The sequence below is a fragment of the Maylandia zebra genome, linkage group LG17, assembly GCF_041146795.1.
Source record: "Maylandia zebra isolate NMK-2024a linkage group LG17, Mzebra_GT3a, whole genome shotgun sequence".
Taxonomy (NCBI): domain Eukaryota; kingdom Metazoa; phylum Chordata; class Actinopteri; order Cichliformes; family Cichlidae; genus Maylandia; species Maylandia zebra.
In genome coordinates this window covers 20,121,136-20,135,661 of record NC_135183.1, presented here as the reverse complement: position 1 = coordinate 20,135,661, position 14,526 = coordinate 20,121,136, and the positions used below count along the sequence as shown (strand labels likewise).

Below are 14,526 nucleotides of genomic sequence, written 5' to 3'. Positions count from 1 at the left end.
CACAGATCAGATCATTTCCTCTGAATGTTCTCAGACTCTACAGAAGAAATCAACTTTGAAGGGATCATCCTAGGAATGAATTCTTGAAGCACAGCAGCCATTCTCCTGGTCTCACTTCTCTCAGACTTGGAAGCTGGAATCTTCAGATAAAATCTAGGAAAACATCTCATTTCTATCTGGATTCCCAGCTCTGATCAGCAGCAATGATCCTTTAAGTGAAATACAGCTCAGTTTCTAAACAAGAGGTAATGTTTGTTTTCTGCAGAGGTTTGTGGTGTTGTGAAATCACAGAAAGCAGAGTGCGAGTATCGGAGAACTGAAGAAAGAAGCGGTCTCAACATGACTGAGAAAATCACCCTGAACCAGAGATTGGAAAACTGGAAACCAGGTTTTTAAACTTCATGAATTCCTTCTTGGATTTTTCTGATCAGACCTTTCACTTAAACTAGGTGAGGTTCAGACTGGAACATGTCAACATCTAGTGGATGTGCACAGTGACCTGGACATCAGCACACAGTCCACGGACTACCAGAAACATGCTTTCCTGCACAGATAAGATTAAAGGGAAGGGCAGGGTAGTGTGTAAGTTTAAGTTTAAGAAAAGTAAGCCGATCCTCGGGCAGGACCTGCTTTATGCACTTTTGAAATGTATTTTATAAACTGGATGTCATTTTGTATTTAATAATCTTCAACCTAACAACACTGTTTCACCTTTCAGACCATTTCCTGTTTCTGAGCAGAACAATGAAGACCTCCAACAGGATGTTTTCTCTCCTTAAATCAGCCGTGAGTTCAGGTTCTGCCTCCATCTTGTATTTTAGGCGTCTTTACATTCTGCTTTGGGACAAACAGCTGGTGTATATGTGAGCTTCATCCTAACTGATCCTGAATGCAGACGCTCTGCAGGCAGAAATATGAGTAGATGTCAGAAAGATGACTCTGCAGCCCCCACACCCTCAGCCCTCCAGCTCTCCCAGCATGATCTGGGCTGATAAATGAGCAGGTGGAGAAGGTGGGGGTCTCTGACCCACAGACCTACATTACGAAGACAAAAGGGAGAGAAAAGTAGAGTTAGCGGGTTCAAGTCAGATGAGGATTGGTAACGGCTCTTACACTTGAACAGACGCCAGTGCTGTGACCACTGTCCTGCCGTTGCCATGGTAACTAACCATTCATACTACTGTAAAACCCTCTTATTTCCAGTGTAACCATGATAACTGAATCTAATCTGAATCTGTTGAATCCCATTACCCCAAAATGTAATTCATGCAGAACAAACCCTAACCTTCAGCCATGATAGGTGCTTGCTCACCTCTTTCTGCAGCGCCCCCTGTTGTGTGCATCTGGCGTGGCTCATGTGAGACAAGTAGTTCAATAGAGGTGAAGGTTTGCACTTCACAGAGTTGAATAGTTTGGATGGATCTTGTTCCCAAGGCTGGAAAGGTGAAGTAAAAGTGTGGCATTGGATTTCAGCACCAGCAGTAATTCAGATGAAGAAAGAGCTGCAAGAAAAGCTTTCAGTTCGCCAGCTGACCTGCACACCAGCCCTCACCTGTGACTCAGCTGCAGTTATAAGCTCTGGGTGATCACTGAAAGAATGAGGTCTGAGCTCAGAGTTAAGGAATAGCATAAAAGAGAATATCTTTAGTATGACTATAACATGCAACATGCAAAGTGAAATTAAGTACATTCTCACAAAAGTCATAAAAAAAACTATTAAAAAACATAAAAAAAAAAAAAAGAAGCATTCCATTCTCTCAGTTTGCACTGAGCTGCTTCTTTTAGTGGTCTTTAAATGAATCACTGGGCTCTCCTCAGCTCTTTCAGGGATAGTGGCACGGGTGCCCCTCCGTTGGTCTTCCTTGGTCTCTTGTGCTTTGGGGGTCTCTGGATGTCTGGAGCCTGGATCTCCTCCATACCTGCTTCATGCCCTGGAGGACGGGGCTGTGGCTCCCCACACCCTCTAGCAGATCATTACATGAAGGAACCTTTTAAATACAAGCGCGCTCATGCTCACAGGTGTACACACGGGTGCTCACACACACAAACTACACCCTTTTTGGCTCCTACCTCAAAGCACACTGTGCGCTGTCGATCTTACGTGCTGTACAATAATATTCAATATTTAGTATTTACTGTTATATTCCCATAGATCATCGCGATGATGTTTATTATATTGCTCTCTTTTTATTTTTGCTTGTTTTCTCTTTTTTCTTTCTCAACAGATGATCCAGGTGATTGATATGTGTATTTTTTGTCTGTTTGTTTTGTTGGTTTTTGTTTTTTGCCCTTTATGACCGTTCCTCTTCCCTGCTGTTTTTCTTTCCCTCTTTCTTTCTCCCTTTACTTTCCCCAGGCAAGTCTGTCCCGTGTTTAGCAAAGTGAAAATAAAATAAAATAAACAATAAAAGCAAAGGTGAATCAAATAGACCAATACAGCAAGGCTGGGATGGTCCATTTGGTAAAGTAAATCCATTGGGCATCTTTCTTTGCCTTTAGACAATAATTCTGATGGCAAAAGAACCAAACGGGACAGGAAAAAATAAATAAATAAATGAATCACTGCCTCCATCACCTATCCCAGCATCCACCTCTGTTACACCAACCATGTCCTTCACTACATCCATGAACCTCCTCTGTGCTCTAACTCTTTCTTCCTCTAAAACCATTTTAATGCCATTAAATTGATACCATAACCTCTTTATATGTATTCTTTACCAAAGCTAACCAATTCAACCCCCAACATGACTCCCTACACGTTTCTTAACCCATTATTCCCAGCCTTTATCTGAGTTTAAACCCTTGATGTGATGATATGATACAGCGCAGCCCTTCCTGCAATCTGTAAACACATTTTAACCCCATTATATTTCTTCCGTATAGCTATTTGCCATTCTGAACCAAAACTGACCCCAGAACTCTCTTTTGCTTAGAAGGGCTGGAAACTGTGGAACAGGAACGAGTCACCGATGGAATCTGTTGGTGGTTCCTCATTCTACACTGGAACTACCATTACATTTGAGATCTGTGAAATTTTTTTAAGAGCAGCTCAAGACTTATTTGTATGTGCTTGCCTGCTTTTTTTGCTTACTAAATACAAAAGTTAAACTAAAAAGCTCTTAAAGGTTGGATATCTTATAACCTTTGTCCCAATCTAAACCAATTCCAAACCCATTGTAATCTGAATGCATTGTAATATTAGAAGCAGCCATGCTTTTCTGCAGCACAAAACTATGCTGTCTACTTTCTGTCTCAGTGTTTCAGTGCAGACACAAAACTATTCAACTCAGTATTGGCTCTGAATGTTCCGAGTGACCAGTGGAGTTTGTGCGTTCTGGTCTCAGTCAAATATTTTACCTTCCCTCGAGGGTTTAAACCCCTAAATATAAAACCAGCCATGGAAACTGTCTCTCTACCTGCCTCTGTCCCCGTCTGTCTGTATAATTGAATATAGACTTCAGCAGGCACACACTGATCTGCTCAGAGGGTCTCTGAGTTCAGGACAAATGGAAAACCGCGTGTGTGTGTGTGTGCATGCGCACGTGTATACAGGGTGTCAAATTTGTCGGGCCAGAGGTCAGTTTATTTCCAGCATTGCTCTTCATCAGGCAGCTTTCTCTCACACACACGCAGATCAGTTTGTCATTCATGGCTCTACTAAAAATTATACTGAATGAGTTTCGATTAACAGTAATAACAACCAGCCTCTCCTGGTTTAAAAGAATTAAAGCAGTCGACGTTTGTGTCTTCTGTCACTTTGTGCAGTCTTATGAATAAGTGCATGTGCTAATCATCACAAGGAGTTTATTTTAATAATAATAATAATGGATTGCATTTATAAAGCGCTTTTCGGGGCCCTCAAAGCGCTTTACAATACCACTATTCATTCACTCTCACATTCATACACTGGTGAAGGCAAGCTACAGTTGTAGCCACAGCTGCTCTGGGGCAGACTGACAGAAGCAAGGCTGCCATATCGCGCCATCGGCCCCTCTGGCCACCACCAGTAGGCGGTAGGTGAAGTGTCTTGCCCAAGGACATAACAACCGAGACTGTCTGAGCCGGGGCTCGAACCGGCAACCTTCTGATTACAAGACGAACACCCAACTCTTGAGCCACGATTTTAACCCAAACCGCAATGTTTTGGTATCACTTAGACATAACCAAACTGAAACTCTAGCAGTTAAAAAATGACCCCAGTCTCCAGGGTGGGTCTGACTTTGGTCACACCTTTGCACTCAGGTGTGTTTTTTATTGACAGTCAATCTTTTGTTGTTTGAATAACGTGGTGAATAATAACACACAGAGATTAGATGAAAGCTGCCCAGCATGTGCAGAATGAATGTCATGTTTTGCAGGAATCACGGCTGGTGGAACCTTAAACTCCTCGTCAGAGGAAGCTTTAAAGCGGGATGTTTAATGTGGAAATTGAAGAGCAGCTCTACAGTCTAACCATCATTTGTCTCCTAGTGATTCTGTTTAAATGCAGTTTACATTTGGACAAATCTGCAGCACTGATGATGCTGATGGAAACTGTTTTGGAGTTTTGGAGCTTGGAGGAAAGATGTTTAAAGTATTATCAAGTGTCAGACGAGATAAGGACCCAAATGCTAGACTGGAGAAGCAGAGAGTGAAGCGCAGCTTTATTGCTATAAAGTTCAAAAATTCAGAAAACTAAAAACCAGGAACCAGGAAACACGGAGCAATGTGGGACGACATTGCTCTGCAGCAAAGGGGAGACTCAGACAATAAATAGCCAACAGAAGGTAGATAGTGTAGGGGAAAACATGCGTGAATCACAAGTTAGGAATAATGAGTCAAGAGAAGTTAAACAATTAAAAGCACAGGTGACCAAAACTAGGAAGTGACTCACAAAAGAACACGGACTGGCCGGGATAAACTGAAACTCCAGGAATTCAAATAAACAATCATTAAAACTACGAACAGACTACAGCTTAAAGGCAGGCAGCCTCTGAGTTTGTCAGCTTGGAAACACACAATGATTTGTTTGCACACGTGATTTGTGCAAGTTTTTATTTTTATTTTAAAGAGCTGTAAAATGCATTATCTCATTGTTTGTAAATAAAATCCTCTAAAAGAGCATGAAGTCCCCGAGGTAGATGTTTTAGCTGTGAATTGTGCTGAGGACATTTTCTGGAGATTAAAGTCATCTTTTGGAGTTATGGCTTCATGTTGTGACGTGAGGAGAACTCTGCTGCCATCGAGTGGTTTAAATGCATTCCTGCAGCCAGTTTCTTTCTGCTTCTTTTCAGCGAAGTTGCTGTTGAACTATAAAACGCCTTCTGTCCGGTTTGCTTTGTGTAATTTGAATCTAGATATTTCATGGAAACGAGCTCCCTCTGAAGGGTGGCAGGGCGCAGCTTCAGAGAAAGTAGAGCCACTGCTGCTCCACAGTGGAGGTGTTCCTACCAAGAGGGGGGACGCTGTTTCCCCGAAGGAGCTGGAGAAGATGGATTGATAATTTCATCCATCCATCCATCTTCTTCCGCTTTATCCGGGGCCGGGTCGCGGGGAAAGCAGCCTAAGCAGAGAAGCCCAGACCTCCCTCTCCCCAGCCACCTCCTCTAGCTTATCCGGGGGAACACCAAGGCGTTCCCAGGCCAGCCGAGAGATATAATCTCTCCAGCGTGTCCTGGGTTTGCCCCGGGGCCTCCTCCCGGTGGGACATGCCCGGAACACCTCACCCAGGAGGCGCCCAGGAGGCATCCTTGTCAGATGCCCGAACCACCTCAGCTGGCTCCTTTCGATGTGGAGCAGCAGCGGCTCTACTCTGAGCCCCTCCTGGATGGCCGAACTTCTCACCCTATCTCTAAGGGAGAGGCCAGCCACCCTTCGGAGGAAGTTCATTTCCTCCGCTTGTCTTTCTGTCACTACCCACAGCTCGTGGCCATAGGTGAGGGTAGGGACGTAGATTGACCGGTAAATAGAGAGCTTCGCTTTTACACTCAGCTCCCTCTTCACCACGACGGACCGGTGCAGCATCCGCATCACTGCGGCTGCAGCACCAGTCCGTCTGTCTTTTCCCATCACTTGCGAACAAGACCCCAAGATACTTGAACTCCTCCACTTGGGGCAGGAACTCATCCCCGACCATAGCTGGACTGGCCATCGGGCATACCGGGCATTTGCCCGGTGGGCCGCTGGCGATTTTTTGTTTTTATGGGCTGATCGTTTTTTTTTTTTTTTTTTGGAAGGGTATAAATAATGAAAGGTGTTGGATTGGCCAATTGGTCATGATCGACTCTGGGCTGGACCAATTACAGCCGAGGAGGTCGGATGCACCCTCCCCCTTGTTTAGCAACTAAAGAAAATGGAGAACAAAAAAAGGAAAGGAGGTGCAGAAAAAATTAGGGCCAAAAAGAAACAAGCCCTTCAGGCAGACGCTGCCAAATGTGTAAAAATAACTGAAGTGTTTGGCGGTAGCTATGGCATAGCTTCCACAGATTTAGCAACATCAGCAAGTGGTGGAGGCCAGCAGGTGGATAAGGGAAAGGGGAGGCAAGAGGAGGAGAGACCCGAGGCGGCCACCGGTCATAGTGGCAGAGGAACTGAACTTCAGGTAAGAAGTTATGACCTGGGCCCTGTTTCAGGAAGCCGGTTTAGTGGAAAAACTGAGTAAGTATACCCTGAGTTAACGAAAACTCCGGGTTTTCGGTTTCACAAAGCGAGTTCAGATGAAGCCTCAGTGAGTCACTATGACGACACACTCCGTGAAGCTAACCTGCCCCCTAGCAGGTTTACTACAACTAACCCTGACTGTCCCCGCCTCTTTGTCGGAAACCTGACAGTAGGAAGTGTCAGACATGGCGTGCCCCTTCCTTGAAGAGCCAGTAGATCGTGAAGCACAAATTCTCCGCAGAGCTCTCCGCTGGGAGAGAGTGATTAGAGCGCGTTTGGACATTTTATCATTTCCTGATGATTTTCTGTGCGAACGTTACCGTTTCTCAGCACAATCTCTAAGTTATTTGGATAACATCCTCAGGCCATAAATTACGCATGTGACACATCGCGGACATGCTCTCAGTTCATTACATATTATTTGTATTGCACTTCGGTTTTTTGCAAACGGGAGCTTTCTGTATAATATTGGTGACGCTGAGCACGTTTCCAAGGCTACCGTCTGTCGGGCAGTCAGGAATGTTACAGTTGCACTGAAACGTCTCCTGCACTCGTTTGTGGTGTTCCCCGGTCATAGACCCACAAGATTTATCAAAGAGGGATGCCACAAAATTGCAGGTAACAGGATGAACAAAACTTAATTCATGATGTGGTGATACTTGAACTACTACTTAAATTTTACATTTATTCTCACGGTTCCCAGGCGTGATTGGCTGTATAGATGGCACTCACATTCCAATCATTGCTCCTTCAGTAAATGAAGGAGACTATGTGAACAGGAAGTCTTTCCACAGCATCAATGTACAGGTACATAGTTCCCTGTAGCATTTCAAACTAACAAATTATTTCATTATAGTAATGGATGCTAATTTGTGTTCTCTGCACTGTGAAGATCATATGTGATGCTGCCAACATTATCACAAATGTGGAAGCCAAGTGGCCAGGCTCTGTCCATGACTCACAAATATTCCGTGAATGTACACTGAGCACAAAATTTGGACATGGTGAGTTGAGAATACTTTAAAATATATAAAGACCAATTGCTTCAGGGACATTTGAACTGAAGTGTATCCTTCTGTCTTAGGAGAGTTCACTGGCTACTTGCTTGGTGATAGGGGGTATCCATGTTTACCCTATTTGCTTACCCCTTACCCTGACCCTGAACCGGGCCCACAGCAGCGATATAATCTGGCTAATTGCAGGACAAGAGCCAGAATTGAAATGACTATCGGAATGCTTAAGGCCCGGTTCCAGTGCCTGCAAAGACTCAGGGTCACCCCAGAAAGGGCATGTGACATTATTGTGGCATGTGTGATTCTTCACAACATTGCCACAATTAGAGGAGAACACTGTCCTTCTGAACCAAACATCAGCAGTGATCCAAACCATGAACATCCTGACCCTCCCACGGACATACAAGATGGAAGCGCAGTCAGAGACACCATATGTCACAATCATTTCTTTTGACCCATCACCTCAACATGTTGAAAGAAGAATAAACAGATTTTTTGTTCAACTGGCTTTATTGGTCGCCTGTGTTTCCTGTACACAAAGTATTAAAAGATGTAAACCTCATAAAGTGTCTCTGTTGCTTCCTCCTCTGTAACAGCTGTCAATGTTTCTTCATTATTTTCCTGTAGTAAAGAAATAGACAACATTGCTGTTCTACTGTAAACTCATATAATCTGTGGAGTATTACTCACAACTGCATGTTGGTCTGGCTCAACAGGAGGCTGCACCAGATGCAGTACACCACCACCATCAACTGATAGAATATGAGGTTTATACAGGTCACTTATAACTTACAACGGACCAAATGGCAATTAACAAACATACCAATCACCTTACACTTCATTGTCATTATGCTCTCAAAGACAACCAAGACTGAGGGAAGGCAAAATCAGTCGGAAAATAACTTCACTACAAAATAATCCATTATGGTAAAGAGTTTATCAAATGAATGTGTCGCACTGCAAAGGTGACTGTGAAGAAAGGATGTATGCACATCATGTATTATTTTGGATTTACCCCTTATGTAGGCACTTGTGTCTTGCGGGGTTATTGACTCAGAGGATGTCCCCGCAGAGATGCCTTCAGCCACAGGGCGCCCACTGTTTTGGCTGAGGGCAACTGCTCAGCCTCTGTGAGTGGTGGTGGTGGAGGACCCCCACCTGTTTTTCGGGCCTCCGCTTTTTTTCTGTTGGCTATAACGGGCCACATTTGAGCATACAGAGTAAGCAAATATGTACTTGTAATGTGCTCAGATAATTTCAATAAGTGCTTACAGAAAGAAAATTAATGTAGCCTCTAACTGCAATTGATTTACATGGGACAAACAGACCAAGCACTATGGCTCATAATACAATTACACCTCACCTGTTTGGACTATATTTTTATATTTCATTTTTACTTGCTGCCAGGAACGTTTGGGGCCTGTTGGGTTGCACCTGCGCTCACATCACATCACAAAATAAAATGTATAAAATAACAAATAAAATAACATATGATAAAATAACGTGTTAAATGGGTGGAAATCCCTAGATCAATGTTTAGATTAACACTCACGCATTGACTCTGTCGGCTATGTTTTGCCATGCATGCTCCCTTTCTTTTGCAGCTGTGGCTGTGTTACTTTTTTCCGCGGAATTTGCATGTTATCGGCATATGCTGCCATCAGAATTTCGGCCTCAAGCGCTGTGAAATACATTGACCGCGCCTTCTTTCCCTCCGTCTCCATGGTGACTCGCTTAATCTGTGCTCCGCTTATCAGGGCTTTATGTATCCTCGTCCGCGCGCTTCACTTGGGGTTAAAGCAACTCCGCGTTGACTGAACTAATTGTTATCAGCCTTTCTGAAACCGAATATTCCGAGTTGGACAGTTCGGGGTTACTCAACCCTGCGTATCGTTTTTCACTCTGAGTTTTCTAAACCGGCTTCCTGAAACAGGGCCCTGCTGTCTATCTGTGTCAGATATAAACCAAGTTTAGTTGTAGTTTGTTTTCGTTGTGCTGACTTTTTACAGTCGCTTAGAATAACTGGTACTGCGTACTAGCTAGCATGACGGAGTTTATATACTGCTGGGCGGGTGCTATGAAGTTACTGATAGTAAATTTTATTTTATGCTTAAGGTTAGTTTCTCAAACTCCTCAAAAATCTTAACAAATTGTGCCAATCCTTACATGTTGCACCAGGCTGATTTATCATCAAAAGTGGAGAAGTCTGTGACAGAGGAGACAGAAGAGCAGCAAAGAGAGATGGAGCAAGAGAGATGACTTTATGTCATCCGTGAGGGATGCATTTGACATATGTTTCACATATTATAGCCCAACAAGTTACTTATAGCAATTTAAATACGAGCAATCAGTTTTTGGCAGACAATCACTTTTTGGCACAACACCGGCTATTGCAGTTAATAATACAACAGCTTCTTGCCATTTTTTGTGTTTCTTTTTATCGCTGTGTAACTAAATTCAATTGAAAGCCTGCATGCGCTAGTACCTCTTGCCACAAGTTCCCAGAATCCTTTGCGGTTTTACCCCTGAATGACGTCACATTTTTGGTGGGCCGGTCTCTAGTCAAAATGCCCGGGCCGATTTTTTGTCCCAGTCCAGCCCTGTCCCCGACACTCCACCCTTTTCCAGCTGAGAACCATGGCCTCAGATTCGGAGGTGCTGACCCTCATTCCCGCTGCTTCACACTCGGCTGCAAACCGTTCCAGTGCGAGCTGGAGGCCATCACCCGATGAAGCCAACAGAACCATATCATCCGCGAAAAGCAGAGATGAGCTTCTGAGGCCACCTAAGTGAAAGCCCTCCGCCACTTGGCGCTTAGAAATCCTGTCCATAAAAATTCATTGATAAATGAATTCATCACAAATTTGTGAGTGACCTACACCACTGGTCCAAAATATGTTTCATATCTGTATGAGGGACTCAATGAATATTTTCGGACCTGTATTTTGCACAGATAAACCACTGAGGTGTTCACAAACACATTCAGGCCTCGAAACCCAAACCTTGATGCATCTTTGAGAAACTGCTACATACCTACATACTTCCCATCAAAACTTATTCAAGTACAGCAACATCTGGCAAACAAGTACTGTTCTTTTAGTTCACTTCTACAACATCTCACAAAACTAATAAAGTTATCACGTGACTGCAATCAGTTACAAATGATTTGAAACCAGAGATGGAGGCAGATTAATCAACTAATTTTTACTTCTGGTGTATTGTTTAAGCACACTGACTGTGTCTTGCCCTTAAAGTGAAGCATGTTGTTGTTGTTGCTGTCATTATTATTATTATTATTATTATTATTGTTGTTGTTGTTGTTGTTGTTGTTGTTGTTGTTGTTGTTGTTGTTGTTACTAACAAATAGTTTCATTCTTATTTGCTGTAGATCTCCCTGGTGTGTTCTGGGTGTTGTTCCACATTATGTCCACTAGATGTCACCGGAAGCTTTGGATAAATGGTTCAAATAGGCCCAGGGACCACGTTTAAGCCACATGTCATTATTATCGTCAGTCTGGTCTCAGGTCAAAGTTTCTCGTTGCAGTTTCACAGCAATGAGCCACAATCAGTCTGACCTGTTACTCATACGTTGTATAAGTGTTTCCAGAACAGCTCTGACACACTAATGTTCGGACTCTTGGTTGACAGGTTGACAGATAGGTTGACAGATAAATTGGGTTTTCTGTGGTTCTTGTTTGTTTTTTCTGAGAATTTTCAAATTAAGGATTATTTATGTTATGACGTGATAGGAATTTGGTTAGATCTCATCAGCAGGACTCACTGTGTGTGTTATTCATGTCATACCTACACTGAGTTATGTCTGTTAATGTGACAGCTTTGGGCCATTAAGGGTTTGACAGTGCAGGCAAATCTCTGACGCAGGAAGAACACCTCCATCATTTTCCTTTCATCTGCTAAATTTCCTTTCGTGTTAAAAGCTGCATAAAAATGACCACCTTTACATCTTTAAACTGACCAGGCTGAGGATTTATGCTCAGTAAACCATCAGGTCCAATTTCAAAACACCGGTTTACGACCTGCTGCACACGACCCCAGAACAGGAACGTCCCGGGAGGCCTTCACCGTCACTCAGACTCTCAGACCCTCAGGCCCGTGGTGTTGCGAAAACCAGACGCTGACTTGCCATAATTCATCCAAGACGATATCTCTTGATAAAAGTGGTTTTAACCACATCACGTCTTATGTGGTTAAAAGACAAGTGCAAACATCTAACCCAAGCTAAGCTCACCAGGCTTCAAGCTGAAGTAGCTTGGTGTCTATAAACCTGAGCCTTGATTCCTTTTAATTTCTCAAGATCAAAAACTGCAATGTAGCCTCAGATGAATGAGCCTATAAGGCCCTGTAGAGCAGGGGTGTCGAACTGCAGGCCTTGAGGGCCGGTGTCCTGAAGGTTTTAGATATCACCCTGGGTCAACACACCTGAATCTAATGATTAGTTCATTACCAGGCCTCTGGAGAACTTCAAAACATGTTGAAGAGGTAATTTAGCAATTCAAATAAGCTGTGCTGGATCAAGGACACATTGAAAACCTGCCCTCGAGGCCTGCAGTTCGACACCCCTGCTGTAGAGAGTCAGGTCCTGTTTAACTATTTGAACTGAGTGCATTTAAGCAGAAAAAGCACAAAAATCCTGGTGTTTCAGTGTTTTTCAGTCATAAGTTTGTCCACATTCCCGATGGTGCTGGAGCATTTCGGATTTCTGCAGGGAAGAAGTCTGAGTTTGGCGAGAGTGATCAGATTCTAACAGACTGAATGTGGGTAGAAGTATGTTTGTTCAATTCAGTTCCATTTTATTTACACAGCGTCAAACCAAAACAACAGCTGCCTCAAGGGGCTTTATATTATAGGTAGACCCTACAATAATACATACAGAGAATAACCCAATAATCATATAACCCCTTCTGAGCAAGCACTTTGGCGACAGTGGGAAGGAAAAACTCCCCTTTAACAGGAAGAAACCTTTGGCAGAACCAGGCTCAGAGAGGTGAGGTCATCTGCTGTGACCGGTTGGGGAGAGAAAAGGAAGACAGGACAAAAGACATCTCCCCACGGAGAGATGTGCAACCAAGAGGAAAACATATAAAAACAAAAACCAACACACACAGAGACTCTGCAGGTTCATGTGGAGGACAGAGAAGTTTGTTTTTAAGGTCTTTGCACACATGTGAATCCCACTTTCCATTGCAATATCTTTCAAAACCGTTATTTTAGCTGCTTTTCTGTCTGGTAATCACTTTGTGTTCCAGTGGGGAGGAATCTAAAGAAGAGCCAGTTAAAATGTGGGACAGGAAGCAGCGAATAAGGACACCGTTCTGGTCACTTCTAAGCAGCAGACTGAACCACGCCAGGAAGCCGTTTCTCTAAAAATATGTTCACTGATGCTAAAAACATCATCACAAACACAAGTGCAATCAACTGCTAGGGGTTACATATTTATAGAGAGGAGATGGATTTTTTTTTTTTTTTTTTTTTTTGTTACTTTCTCTGGCAGCAGCATCTAGTGGTCATTATAGGAACTGTGTCTATGAAGGTTCTCAGTCATCCAGGTCATCGTAGTCTAAGGAGCTTGGAAAGAAACTGGACTTCTTTAAGTTGCTTGAAACAAGCAACTTAAAGAAGTCCAGACACTTTTCTTTCCAAGCTCCTTAGACCATTATAGGAACTGCATGTTAAAGTCATTTTGTGTCTGTGAGGGTTCCTCTGATCTGCACTGAGTTCTCAGAGAACATCAGGAGTAGACTGGCGGCTTTGTTTTTAGGGGTTTTCCAGTCTTACTGACCACTCAAGCCACATTACATTTTCCACACATACTCATCCAGAACTGTTTTTTGCACTTCAGTTGTATTCACACCTTCGATCAATTTAGAATCACCAGTTAACATGTTTGTATTTGGACTGTGGGAGGAAGCCAGAGCACCCACACAGAAAGAGCCCAGCCGACCAGGAGGTCCAAACCAGGAAGCCTCCCATCAGATTAAAGCTGTGCTTGAAACATCTGACCCAAGGATGCTGCAGCATGCAGACTGGAGGAGCTGTGGATCAAAGGTTTAGAGCTAAGATTGCACTCCCTAACAACAGAGCACACACTTTTTGGATGGCCTGTTAGTACAGCCAACAACACAGTAGATAATCAGGGGCTCCAGTTAGCTGAGGTGGACAGCCTGTCAATCAGGAGAAACACACCTTTTATTAAAAGAAACATGAAAACACAGAAACTATCCTCAGAGATAAAATGGTTTCTGTATCCGCTGTAAACATGTTGGACATTTATCTGTGAGCACTGACTCACACCTGTAGCTGCAGGGTACACCGAGAGGATCTGCAGTTTTAGGTTTTTTTGCATGTTGGCTTAAATGTTTCAGCCCCTGATGTTGCTGCAAACACAGTTTGATTTTGCACGTAGGCCTTGTTCCTGTGTACGTTTTTCAAAATAAAAGCAGTCCCTTAACTCTGGGACGCCATTGACAAGAACTGATGGAACTTAGCAGTAAGACAGTGAAAATTAATAAATAAATAGTGAAGTAACACAGGAACTCACATGCTGCATGTCCACGCAATGTAAAATATTGCTGTTGCATTATAATATGATAATAATAATTACAGACTTTTGCTAAACAGTGGTAGGTCTGCCTGAGGTCAACAACAGGCCAACATCAACCTGCTTTGGGTGCAAATACAACAAATTACTCTTATTTCTAGTTTACTTTTGTAAACTGTTAATGTGAAACTAAACGTAAGTTCAGTGTATGTGTGTGTGTGTGTGGTTGCTGTTAACCCACTGCGAGCTTCCTTTGCAGCAAGAAACAACACACAACTTCATGGAAATGCCACAATGAGTTTCAGTGTTATATGC

General features: G+C 43.2%; 1 long non-coding RNA gene across 1 annotated transcript; it reads left to right on the top strand.

Moving 5' to 3' along the window:
- The first annotated feature begins 7,269 nt into the window (after nucleotides 1-7,269).
- LOC143413350 (uncharacterized) lies at nucleotides 7,270-8,447 on the top strand. The gene is made up of 3 exons (XR_013093966.1): nucleotides 7,270-7,446; nucleotides 7,532-7,643; nucleotides 7,724-8,447. It is a non-coding gene; the product is annotated as an uncharacterized LOC143413350 (long non-coding RNA).
- Nucleotides 8,448-14,526: the final 6,079 nt, after the last annotated feature.